This window comes from Oncorhynchus gorbuscha, linkage group LG13 (genome assembly GCF_021184085.1).
Source record: "Oncorhynchus gorbuscha isolate QuinsamMale2020 ecotype Even-year linkage group LG13, OgorEven_v1.0, whole genome shotgun sequence".
NCBI lineage: Eukaryota > Metazoa > Chordata > Actinopteri > Salmoniformes > Salmonidae > Oncorhynchus > Oncorhynchus gorbuscha.
Window position 1 is genome coordinate 58,323,277 of NC_060185.1, and position 13,075 is coordinate 58,336,351.

General features: G+C 40.5%; 1 long non-coding RNA gene across 2 annotated transcripts; it reads right to left on the bottom strand.

Moving 5' to 3' along the window:
- Positions 1-1,125: 1,125 nt before the first annotated feature.
- On the bottom strand, positions 1,126-3,480 carry LOC123992412. 2 transcript variants are annotated; one of them, XR_006831236.1, is made up of 4 exons: positions 3,047-3,480; positions 2,461-2,713; positions 2,176-2,377; positions 1,126-2,055 (listed from the first exon to the last, which is right to left on the bottom strand). It is a non-coding gene; the product is annotated as an uncharacterized LOC123992412 (long non-coding RNA). The 2 variants fall into 2 exon arrangements; XR_006831237.1 differs by having other exon boundaries at positions 2,461-2,716.
- Between the last annotated feature and the right edge of the window lie 9,595 nt (positions 3,481-13,075).

The following is a 13,075-nucleotide window of genomic DNA, read 5'->3' on the forward strand; positions in this document are numbered from 1 at the left end:
TATGGTAATTATTTGAAATGGTTAGCCAGCTAACTTGACATTAGCTAATTAGCTAACAAGCTAGAAACTAACCAAACATTGCTTAGAAAGTTGGTTTTAATTGCCTTATTTGGTAGATTGACAAATAATAAATACATGTTTAAACCCATGTGTTGATTGTTGTTCAAATACACCAGTTATGCCATTTTTGGACCACCAGGCTGCTGATGTCATGCAGCCTGTTATTTTTGTGTTTATACTTTTTCATAACGACAACAAATATGTTAATAATGTCACTGTGGCAATTGTCTGCAGACGTGTTGATAAGCAATCCTTTAGTCTTGAAATCTTTGGTTGTATAGTACACTACCATAGTCACTCTGTATAGCTCATGGCCTCACATGTGAATCGTTAAAGAGATGGGTGGTACTAAGGCTTAAGAGGGTGTGAACGATGCTGAATGGGTGTAGACAAAGATCAGCTCTACAGTAGGTGTACCAAAACATTCAAGGGCCATTTTCTCAAAAGTCAGGTTACAAATTAATCAACTTTCAAAGCAGAATTACTTTCCCTTTGTTCCTCAGCTGTAGTGTATGATATACCATTTTCTAGCTCTGTCTCTACTTTTTCCAATGTAAAAAACACAATTTCCAATTTTCACTAATGCAGAAAATGTAAAGGGGTGCGAATACTTTCTACACTGTATTTCTGATCAATTTAATGTTATTCTAATGGACAAAAAAGTTTGATTTTCTTTCAAAGACAAGGACATTTCTAAGTGACCCCAAACTTCTGTCCTGTATTGTTGTGTATGTGACTGACCGCCTCAAATCGGTCTCATTTTTTTTGGGGGGGGGGGGGATACAAGTAGAGACTCAGAGCTACAGAATGGTATATCATACACTGCATTTTTGAGGAACAATTGGAAAGTAATTTTGCTTTGAGAGTTGATAAACTTGTAAACTCACTTTTGAGAAAAGGGCCTTGAATGTTTTGGTTCCTTCTGGAGATACTGCAGTATTAAATTGTCATACTTGAGAAAAAGTATAAATCATTTCAAATTCCTTATATTTAAACAGACGGCACAATTTTTTAATTGTTGTTTTATTGACGGATAGCCGACACATAATTTACAAACGAAGCCTTTTGTGTTTAAGTCTGCCAGATTACATGCAGTAGGGATCTCTCTCTTGATATGTGTGGACAATTTTCCTGTCAAAATGTAACGAGTACTTTTGGGCGTCAGGGAAAATGTATGGAGTAAAAAGTTATTTTCTTTAGAAATGTAGTGAAGTAAAAGTTGCCAAAAATATAAATAGTAAAGTAATGTACAGATACCCCCCCATAAATAGTACTTTAATGTATTTTTACTGAAGTACTTTACACCACTGCCCAAATGCCTTCATACCAGTACATTAACATACTTGATATACTGTTACACATGCAAGTTAAGGCCATGCAACCCAAGTTGAAACCTGAGTGAGGTACACATGTACAGTACATAAACAGATGCATGCACCATATATTTATGTGGTAGACACTTGATACGGTCACATGATATTGTTGTGGTATGTCACAAAATAATCTTACGACCACACATATCAATATTAATTTTATATATCAATATTTTGCTAACTCTTGCTAAGTGGATGGTCTCTACAGAAGGTGTAAACGGTACAGACAAATGGTTACTTGCATAGTAACAATATCAGAAATAGATAGTGTCAATATAAATAAAATAATATACAGTATGTACAAGAACAATATCAATAACGATAGTGTTAGACGAGGTAAGTTATATGCATACAATCAGGGGTAAAGTGGCTGAGCAGCAGGATAACAAAACAAATAGTAGCAGTACGTGTGTTGAAAGAGTCAATTGAGGCACTGCAGATAGTGCTGATAACTAGTCTGTCCGAACCAGTTATTCTCTAGCTGTGTCCAGTCCAGGTGGTGCTTTTACAGGCAAACCATCTATGAGAGGAAGGATGTCAGCGTTGCACAGCAGCTGAAACCTGGTCCTGACAGTCCGAACGCTCCTTGGCGACAACAACACCAGGTTTCAGAGCATTAAAGCTGTAAAACAGAGAATAACAAAAAAATCAGAAGATATTACAACCTTGCGAAACATCAATTCACCTCCCAAGTTTAGATAAGAAGAATAACCTCGTACAATGCAATGAAAATGATTTTCACCTGAAGTACTGGTACTGCTTGATCTGTGGCAGCGGCCTGAAGTACAGTGTCAGGTGTTGTTGCAAGCCATAACTTTCCACCAGCACTGTATCATCATCCAGTCCAACCAGATGTTGGCCCCTGTCACAGTGCTGTCCTTCACAACATCAGCAATTTCAGACAAAGTGTTCACTCTGGTCTTTCTGAAGGTTCAGACTGTTTGCTGGTTCAGTAGGGGCCCCAAGAGATAGAAATATCATGTTGGAGGTCAATTAAATAGTCAAAACATGTTTATGCTTTACATACCAAGTCTTGTCATTGATTCCTTGTAGAGACGCCACACTGCTGCTTTTGTCACAAGGGAGGGTAGCACCTTTCCACCAAAGTGTTTGTCTTGGGTGGCGTCTTGGTAATACTATTGCATGATCCTCGACGTAGTTGTTGATGAAGTTCAGCACTTGCTGCAAGTAATCTTTGCTTGCTTTGGCCAGCTCTCTTTTTGATGGTAGGCATTAGAACATTCTCTTTGTATGACTGGTGGAGGAGAGCCATGCGTGTTCTACTGATGCCGAAAGACAAATTCCAGATAAATATTTTTGCGTTATTATACAATAGATGCAAAATGGAATTCTAAGATATCACCACAGTTCATACATGTAATGTTAGCTAGCTAGCCAGACATCCAACGTCAGCTAATGTTATCTAGCTTTAACTTGTTTTGTTCAGATGTGTAGCTAGCTAAATAATGAACCATAATCCCAAACCATAGAGTACTAGCAATACAAGCCGATTGTCTTATCTATCTAAAGTTAACCAAATAAGTTCAATGTTAGCTAGCTAATTTTAGGCTATAACTTGAATGCAAAATGGCATTCTAAGAAAACATCCCTACCGTTACACACAGTTCATACACGTGGATCGCCGTTTCTTCCCCATCTCTGTCATCAGAAGAATCTACAAATGTCTTCTTCAATGAAAATGTTTTAACCTAAATCCTCATCGTCTGATACATTTTTCAGAGTCAGAGAGACTCCGCATGGCACGATCTGCACGATCGTCCTCCAGAAAGTAGTCCATCCCACTGACCTTTGTTGATAGCGCCTGATAAATTCAGGGCAGAAATGTTATTGAGAGCAGTAGCAACATATTTGCAGTTCTCCATGGCTAACGTTGTATCTTTAAAAAAAACTGCAGTAGAAAGGATTATATACGCATAACGAGCAGCTCATTTTATAGACACAAGATGTTACACCGCAGAACATTATGAAACTCATCTCTCGGCATGTCCAGCCCACTCATCCAGGCTGTATGACAACTTGATGTGATTGGGAGTCCCATAGGGCGGCACACAATTGGCTCAGCATCGTCCGGGTTTTGCTGGTGTAGGCCGTCATTGTAAATAAGAATTTGTTCTTAATGGACTTGCCTAGTTAAATGAAAGTGAAATATATATTTTTTATTTTGTTTAAATAAAAAATACAAGTTTGTTATTAAGGCACATGAATGTTCACAAGTTGGAGAAGGAATTTCTGCCCAAAAAAATCATTTTGATCAAATATATTTTTAACGTTCAAATGGCTTTGCAGTGAAGTCGTGACTTGCAACATAAGCCGAAACGGGTCACATATTTCTGCCTAATAATTATCAGCTAGAGACACACAAGAATCCCCTTCATCACTGTAGAGAACCATTTCCTGGGACCCACGGCCCAGTTTGGCAAAGAATGTTTCCTCCAAGTCCCCACACAAATCATCCTCCTCCTCCTATCTAGTTTGCCATCAGCACTCTTCTGAACCTGAGTAACACTCACACACTGGGGATACCTCAAAACTCTCCCTGAGAGACTCCACCCCCTGACACACCTGACTTATCACAAGGGGTTACACAAACCTGATCACTGGTGGAAATTACAAACATTTCCCTCTGCTAAATATGTGTGACCAATAAATTCGGATTAGATTTGATTTGGTTTATCCTGTTTTAGGAATGCTATTTCTTGTTCTAGCCTCGTATACTTCCTCCTGACTCCTTTTCACCCGAACTAGCAGCAAGAACTCAGTCCACTTCTCTCATAACAGCATTGCAACACCTAACTTGTTAAACTCCTCTGCTATTTCAACCTCCAACATTTCTGCCACCTGACATAACTTATCCTTGTTAGCTTGAGAAAACCCCAACTATCCTCTACCCTGCACAAAACACATATGCTCAAACACCCCCATAGTCAACATCAGTACGCTAAAGAGAACCAATAAATCAACTGCCAAGTCACAGCCACTAGACTAGCTAACCAAAACATGCATATATTCAGAGCCCCAGTTATAACCAGTCAAAACTAAAATCAGCATGCCATGCACAAATGCTACAAACAATAGCTGCAGTTAGCCACTAGCCTAGAGCTAACAAACGCATGCACAAAGCTAAAAAATGTAGCCAGAGTTAGCCACTAGCCTATAGCTAAGACAAATGCATGCATGGAAGCTACAAACCATTGCAAACGTTAGACACTAGAGCTTAGCGCTTACACAAAAGCATGTGCCACAGAGTCTTCCAGACTCCAAACTGGGAAATCAAATCCTGTAAACAGCACCTAAACAGCTATCAAAACTATAGCCAAAAACAGTCAACAAAATGTTCTGGCCCTTGTGCAAAACACCTTATCAGCCCTACAGTAGCTAACGACTAACAGCTGCAAGCCATTGGCTTACCTTGTGGCCCGGGAAATTTCTGTTGACAAAAACCATGAGCTATTTTGCTAGCCAGCAAACTGAAACTCACACAAACACTGCTTCAACCCTCTTTCTAGAATGCTAGCTCAACACAAACAGCTGCTACAAACTTTCTCAACAAATGCACAACCACAATACCGAACCATACCAGTTCACAACCACTCGGACTACAACCACAAATGCTAACATGTATTAACATTTATGCCAGACAAGCTCTCATATGTTGCGAAACCAATGTTCAATGTTCATTTATGTGAGTATGCACTTAGGTGTTGAATGTACATGTGCCCAGGGAGACAACAACCTTACTTGGTCCAGGGCCTGTCTCTCTTGACCTCTTGGTCGGCCAGTCTCAGATGGTGACAAAACATGAATATGCACAAAAAATAAAAATACCAAAGGCAAGCCCAAACTAAGCTGGGACACTGACTGACACCTGAGGTGCTTATCAATCGGCCTCAGTATCTGGACAAGGTTAATGCTGCCCCCTGGGGGAATGGAGTGTGGAAGTGGTGTGTCCAAATGGATATTTTTATCGAAGTTCAAATAGTTAATTATACACTGAGTATATCACAATGCATGCTTTTTCCATGACATAAACTGACCAGGCCTCCCGAGTGCCTCAGTGGTCTAAGCCACTGCACCACACTGCTAGCTGTGCCACTAGAGATCCTGGTTTGAGTCCAGGTTCTGTCGCAGCCGCCCGCGTCCGGCAGATCCATGGGGTGGCGCACAATTGGCCCAGCGTCGTCCGGGTTAGGGGAGGGTTTGGCCGGCAGGGATGTCTAGCAACTCCTGTGGTGGGCAGGCACAATGCACGTTGACACAATCTCCAGGTGTACGGCGTTTCCTCCCACACATTGGTGCGGCTGGCTTCTGGGTTAATTTAATTTTTCTTTATTTTTTCTTTATTTTACTAGGCAAGTCAGTTAAGAACAAATTCTTACTTTCAATGACAGCCTAGGAACATTGGGTTAACTGCCTGTTCAGGGGCAGAATGACAGATATATCAGGGGCAGAATGACAGATTTGTACCTTGTCAGCTCGGGGATTCGAACTTGCAACCTTTCGGTTACTAGTTCAACGCTCTAACCACTAGGCTACCCTGCCGCCCCTTCTTGTGTCAAGAAGCAGTGCGGCTTGTTTGTTGTGTCGGAGGACGCACGGCTCTCGACCCTCGTCTCTCCCGAGTCCGTACGGGAGATGCAGCGATGGGACAAGACTGTAACTACCACTTGGATACCACGAAATTGGGCAGAAAAAGGAAAAAATAACAAAAAAAATAACCACGTGATATTTATGTGCCTCTGAACGGGGTTTGGTAGCAGGTGCCAGGCGCACCAGTTTGAGTGTGTCAAGAACTGCAATGCTGTGGGTTTGTTACGCTCAACAGTTTCCTGTGTGTATCAAGAATGGTCCACCACTCAAAGGACATCCAGCCAACTTGACACATCTGTGGGAAGCATTGTAATCAACATGGGCCAGCATTCCTGTACAACGCTTTTGACACCATGTAGAGTCCATGCCCCGATGAATTGATGTTTTTTTGAGGGCAAAAGGGGGTGTAACTCAATATTATAGGAAGGTATTCCTAATGTTTTGTACACTCAGTTTGTTAAGCGGAGCGACACAGGGGAGCCTAAGAGCAGACTCAGATGAGAAAACAGGGATGAATGAACCAAAATATTTATTGTTACACAGAGATATAGAGTGCAGATCCAGGGAAGCTCGGATGAGTAACAGAAAAATCAGATGTGGAGGCTGAGGTTGGAGTTAACTGAGTAGAACAGGGTAAACAGGTCCTGAGGTGAATCTAAGGTAGTGGTAGTGAGTAAAATCCAGAGCAAGGTAGTTGGGTGGTGAGACGTGGAACAGGAGACAGGAGCCAAAGACAGAATGGTAATGAGCAGATATTACGATCTGGCAGAGTGGCAGTGGCAGGACTGAGTATTTGTAGAGGTCTTGATTATGGAACAAGTTGCAGCTGGTAGGGATCTGCTCTGAATCCAGGTCAAGAAGACACCAGATAAACACCAGAGGGCGTAGCAGGAGCAGATGTGACACAATGTATGTTTCTATCAATATTATCCATGCATCAAGACACAGGAAATTGATTACTTTTGAATAATAATACATTTAATTTAATATGTCATCTATGTCAAATTATGTAATCAGTGGCCTCCCGGGTGGTGCTGTACTGCAGCGCCAGCTGTGCCATCAGAGACTCTGGGTTCGCGCCCAGGCTCTGTCGTAACCGGCCGTGACCGGAAGGTCCGTGGGGCGACGCACAATTGGCCTAGTGTCGTCCGGGTTAGGGAGGGCTTGGTCGTTAGGGATGTCCTTGTCTCATCGCGCACCAGCGACTCCTGTGGCGGGCTGGGCGCAGTGCGCGCTAACCAAGGTTGCCAGGTGCACGGTGTTTCCTCCGACACATTGGTGCGGCTGGCTTCCAGGTTGGATGCGCGCTGTGTTAAGAAGCAGTGCAGCTTGGTTGGGTTGTGTATCGGAGGACGCATGACTTTCAACCTTCGTCTCTCCCGATCCCGCACGGGAGTTGTAGCGATGAGACAAGATAGTAGCTACTAAAAACAATTGGATACCACGAAATTGGGGAGAAAAAGGGGTAAAAAAGATAAAAAAGATTTTAAAAATATATATAATCAGTTTCTGTTTCTGTTGGTGTGTTGGTGTTACGTGTCCCTACGAGGAGCGCGAACCCAGTATAAATGAAAATATGGGGATAAAAAGAGCGGCGATGAAAAGGCAGTTAAATGGATTTTCTCTCAATTGTGTCAATATATCCTCCTCTGTGTATAACATTGACACAAAACTTTATTTTTTTGCCATCCAAGTAATTCATGGTGAGGCTTGTTTTTGTGAAGACAACAATCCTTTATCTTTATGGTGGATGAGGTTCGTTTCACTAGGAATATGCTTATTATGGTGGGAAGAAATGCATATATACCTGTTATGAAACAGAGAGCAATCTGATCTCACTGCAACAAAAAAAACAGATAACATTTTACACTAAAATATATGGAGTATGTACTGTATGTAAGGTGGTAAAGGTTCTTTCAAGATCACAGGGTCAAACTGTACATTTGCAGTCCACTTTTAATTGGAATGAGAGACCTACAAACACTGAGGTTCATGGTCTCCTGACACTGTGTGAAGTGCAGAGATTAGAAACGAGACAAATGTTGCTTTCAACAAGAAAAATCACACATGCTGTCCTTGGGTTCAGAGAGCAAATGAAAATAGACATGGAGATAGTGGGAGGTGAGGAAGCCAGTGAACTCCAGTGAAATAGGGCTACAATGACATCCCTGTGTACCATAGAGAAATAACCCATCAGGCTGGTGAATTATATATATCTTGCCTTTGTTACACCGTCAAAGGAAAGATGAGCTAGCCGATTGATATCTGCATGAATTAATATGATACAGGCAACAATCTGTTGTTATGACAGAAAAACAGAAAAACTCTTCACCATACTACTAGAATCCACTGACTTGAGAGCAGTGGGTGGAGGTGAGTTCTAATGATGTGAAGTCATTTCCAGAGTGCACTTACTGCCTGGTACAGCATCCAGTGGCCACTGTAAGTCTGCTTACCTGCTGTGCTGCATCCAGCACCAGTGAGATGGGCTCTACAGGAGAGTACACACACTTTAAAGTGGAGGTGTATTTATATTTCCTGTTCAGTTTCATACAGCTAGCGGTCATAGTTTTCATTATATGTGGCCTGAGATTTATTTGGGTATCTCTACAAGGCTATTTGTACTTAAAGTCATTGCACAAAGATTAACATTTGAGCAATTTTACAACACGTCTACATTAATTAATTTGTATCATACAAAATGTAGCAGGTCTACGCTTGTCCCTGGCATGTCATTAGCTGTGGGAATCATATCAATTGGAATTTTATTTGTACCATGCGCTGAATACCCTGAAATGCTTACTTACAAGCCCTTAAACAAGTCTATGTATACAGGTTAGTCGAGGCAATTCGTACATGTAGCTAAGGGTAAAGTGACTATGCATAGATAATAAACAGTGAGTAGCATTTTATTAATTGTCCAGCAGTCTAACAGCTTGGAAGCTGTTAAGGAGCCTTTTGGACCTAGAGTTGGAAATTCCGGTACTGCTTGCCGTGCAGTAGCAGAGAGAACAGTCTATGACCTCGGTGACTGGAGCCTTTGGCAATTTTTTGGGCCTTCCTCTGACACCTCCTAGGTCCTGGGTGGCAAGAAGCCTGGCTCCAGTGATGCATTGGGCTGTACTCCTGAGGGGGAAAAGGTGTTGTCATGCCCTCTTCACAACTATCTTGGTGTGTTTGGACCATGACAGTTTGTTGGTGATATAGACACCAAGGAACTTGAAATGCTCGATCCGCTCCACTACAGCCCCATCGATGTCAAAAGGGGGCTAGTTCGGCCCTCTTTTTCCTGTCATCTCTTTTGTCTTGATCACGTTGAGGGAGAGGTTGTTGTCCTGGCACCACACAGCCAGGTCTCTGACTTCCTCCCTATAGGCTGTGTCGTCAGCAAACTTAATGACAATGTTGGAATTGTGCTTGGCCACCCAGTCATAGAGGACCTGAAGGTACTGCAGCACCCCCTGATAAATCGATATATATATATACAGTATATACACTACCATTCAAAAGATTGGGGTCACAGAAATGTCCAATGCTTTTTAAGAAAAGCTTATTTTTTGTCCATTAAAATAACATCAAATTGATCAGAAATACAGTGTAGACATTGTTAATTGTCGTGTCTTTACAGTGGATTAAGTGATATATGACATCAAATGAGTTCTCTGTAATTAATATTATCTGATTAAACTAATCATGTAAATAATTTAATTAACTAGGAAGCCGGGGTACCAAGGAAGAATGTTTATAGAGCTGTTGTATTCCGAATAAACTCTTGAAGACCTGGTAATCGTTTATATCAATTAGCAGTCAATTATTAATCGTCACCTTATTCAGTCTCATCTGAACGTCGTAAAATTATTGGTTATCTTCACGAACCCTGGCAAACAAGTTGAATCAGCAATACAACATTTTGTTTAATTATTTATTTACTAAATAACTAAATAATCACACAGAATTACATATACACATGATGGATCATACATTGATTACTAATTATGTCATAAAAGAAAACGTCCCTAGCAGACGAAACCGATATGACGGCTGGTTACACAAAGAAAGGGGGTTAGGTTTGAATGAAAGCGCGGGATGACTGAGGAGCAAAAGAATTGGGTCTCTTATGATGCTATGCTATCGTAAATACAGAATCATATGCATTCTAAATAACCACCCATTCGGAACAGGAAAATGCAAGAAATATATTTACTCTGAGCTGTACTTCGATAGATTGCTCAAAGATCGAAGGCTGGGTTACCCAGCAGAGATCTCCCTTGTCCTTTGAAGGATATTTCTGGCAGATACGTTGTAGTACCCTGTCGTTCTAAAGAGATTGTTCGTCATTTCCTAGGTCACACACGTTTACAGCTGCTGCTGATAACTCGACGTCTAGGATGTATCACTTCATAGTGAATAAGAGTTCAAAGTTCATACTAAGTTGCCATACTATAAACTCATGCTATATTCTGGCTGCTGTAGTCACATTCATCCTTCCAGCATGGCGATCGTCACCTCCACGTTGAAATTCTCCCTTCTAAACGTATGGACATCAGTCCTCACGTCATCGGGAACACAATGTTAAATTCATTAGGTTGTAGTTATTCAACCATTCGCAACCAGAGCTCACGCTGAGGTTGGCTTAGTTCGCCATGAATTGGGTCACGGGGGCTCTAATAGAAATGTAGAAAAGGGTTTGGTTCATAATTTCCAACCAATGCCTATTCACGTGAGTCGTGGCCACTGACTGAGCCTATTTTACCTATGAAAACAATTCCCTAATTTTAAAAACTAAAATTACATTTCATGTTTTCACAAATATAATAATAATATAATAATACAAATACTTCCATATTTAAACATTTGCACAACAATTCCATGTGAATCTGAACAAGAATGTGTGGACTTTCCAAGATACAGTTTATGTTATCCTATCATCAGTAATAATATCTCAGGCGACAACTGATCTGACGTCATATTCTTTATGTACCAACAGATATTTGAACCTGGTTGGATTACATGAAGATTGTTCTTTTCCCCAACCTTTTGATGTTACAAAACTCTCTCTATGTTAACAAAGGGCTTTCCAAGAGTCCGTTCTGTGGAGTGGAGAGAAAAAGGTGGAAAGGTATTTATGGGGAGTCATAAACCTCCCCCAACAGGACAACATCAATGCATAATGTTGTAAATGACTATTGTAGCTGGAAACAGATGATTTCTTATGGAATATCTACATAGGCGTACAGAGGCCCATTATCAGCAACCATCACTCCTGTGTTCCAATGGCACGTTGTGTTAGCTAATCCAAAATATTATTTTAAAAGGCTAATTGATTATTAGAAAACCATTTTGCAATTATGTTAGCACAGCTGAAAACTGTTGTCCTGATTAAAAATATCTTAGGGCTGAGATCCCGTTAACAACAGCCAGTGAAAGTGCAGGGCGCCAAATTCAAAACAACGGAAATCTCATAATTACAATTCCTCAAACATACAAGTATTTTATAACATTTTAAATGTAATCTTGTTGTTAATCCCACCACAGTGTCCAATTTCAAATAGGCTTTACAGCGAAAGCACCAGAAACGATTATGTTAGGTCAGAGCCATATCACAGAAAAACACAGCCATTTTTCCAGCCAAAGAGTGGAGTAACAAAAATCTGAAATAGAGATAGAATTAATCACTAACCTTTGATGATCTTCATCAGATGACGCTCATAGGACTTCATGTTACACAATATATGTATGTTTTGTTTGATAAAGTTCATAGTTATATAAAAACATCTCAGTATACATTGGCACGTTATGTTCAGTGGTTCCAAAAACATCCAGTGATTTTGCAGAGAGCCACGTCAATTTACAGAAATACTCAACATAAATGCTGATGAAAATACAAGTGTTATACATGGAAATATAGATAAACTTCTCCTTAATGCAACCACTCTGTAAAATTTCAAAAAAGCTTTTCGGAAAAAGCAAAGCATGCAATAATCTGAGTACGGAGCTCAGAGAACCAACAAGCCAAAAAGATATCCGCCATATTATGCAGTCAACAGAAGTCAGAAATAATATTTTAAATATTCACTTACCTTTGATGATCTTCATCAGAATGCACTCCCAGGAATCCCAGTTCCGCAATAAATGTTTGATTTGTTCGATAATGTCCATCATTTATGTCCAAATAGCTACTTGTATAAATATTTACTTGTTCTTTGTTGTTTACTTGTTCTTTGCGCGTTCGGAAAACAAATCAAAACTCACGAAGCGCGTTCACTAGTTGCAAACAAAATGTCAAAAAGTGTCATTACAGTCCATAGAAACATGTCAAACGATGTATAGAATCAATCTTTAGAATGTTTTTAACATAAAATTTCAATAATATTCCAACCGGAGAATTCCTTTGTCTTCAGAAAAGCAAATGGAACGGGAGCTACCTCTCATGTGAATGCGCATGACCAGCTTGTGACTGCTGGCAGACCTCTGTGTCAAGCCCTGACCTGAGTATTCTTTGTTTTCTTTATACTTTTGGTTAGGTCAGGGTGTGACATGGGTGATGTATGTGTTTTTGTACTGTCTAGGGGTTTTGTAGGTTTATGGGGTTGTTTATCATCTAGATGTTTATATATGACTATGGTTGCCTAGATTAGTTCTCAATTAGAGGCAGGTGTTTATCGTTGTCTCTGATTGGGAACCATATTTAGGCAGCCATCTTCTTTGGGTATTTCGTGGGTTATTTTCTATGTCTAGTTGCCTGTGTATATGCACATTTATAGTGTAGCTACACTTTCGTTTTGTTGTTGTTGTAGTTTATTTAGTGTCCGTCTTTATTAAAATATATAACATGTATTCTAATCACGCTGCGCTTTGGTCTCCTCTTTCTCTTTTCTCGACGATCGTGACACTCTGACTCATCCCCTCTCATTCAGCCCCCCTTTACAGTAGAAGCCTCAAACAAGTTTCTAAAGACGGTTGACATCTAGTGGACGCCTTAGGAAGTGCAAGATGACCAATATCCCACTGTATCTTCAATAGGGGCTGAGTTG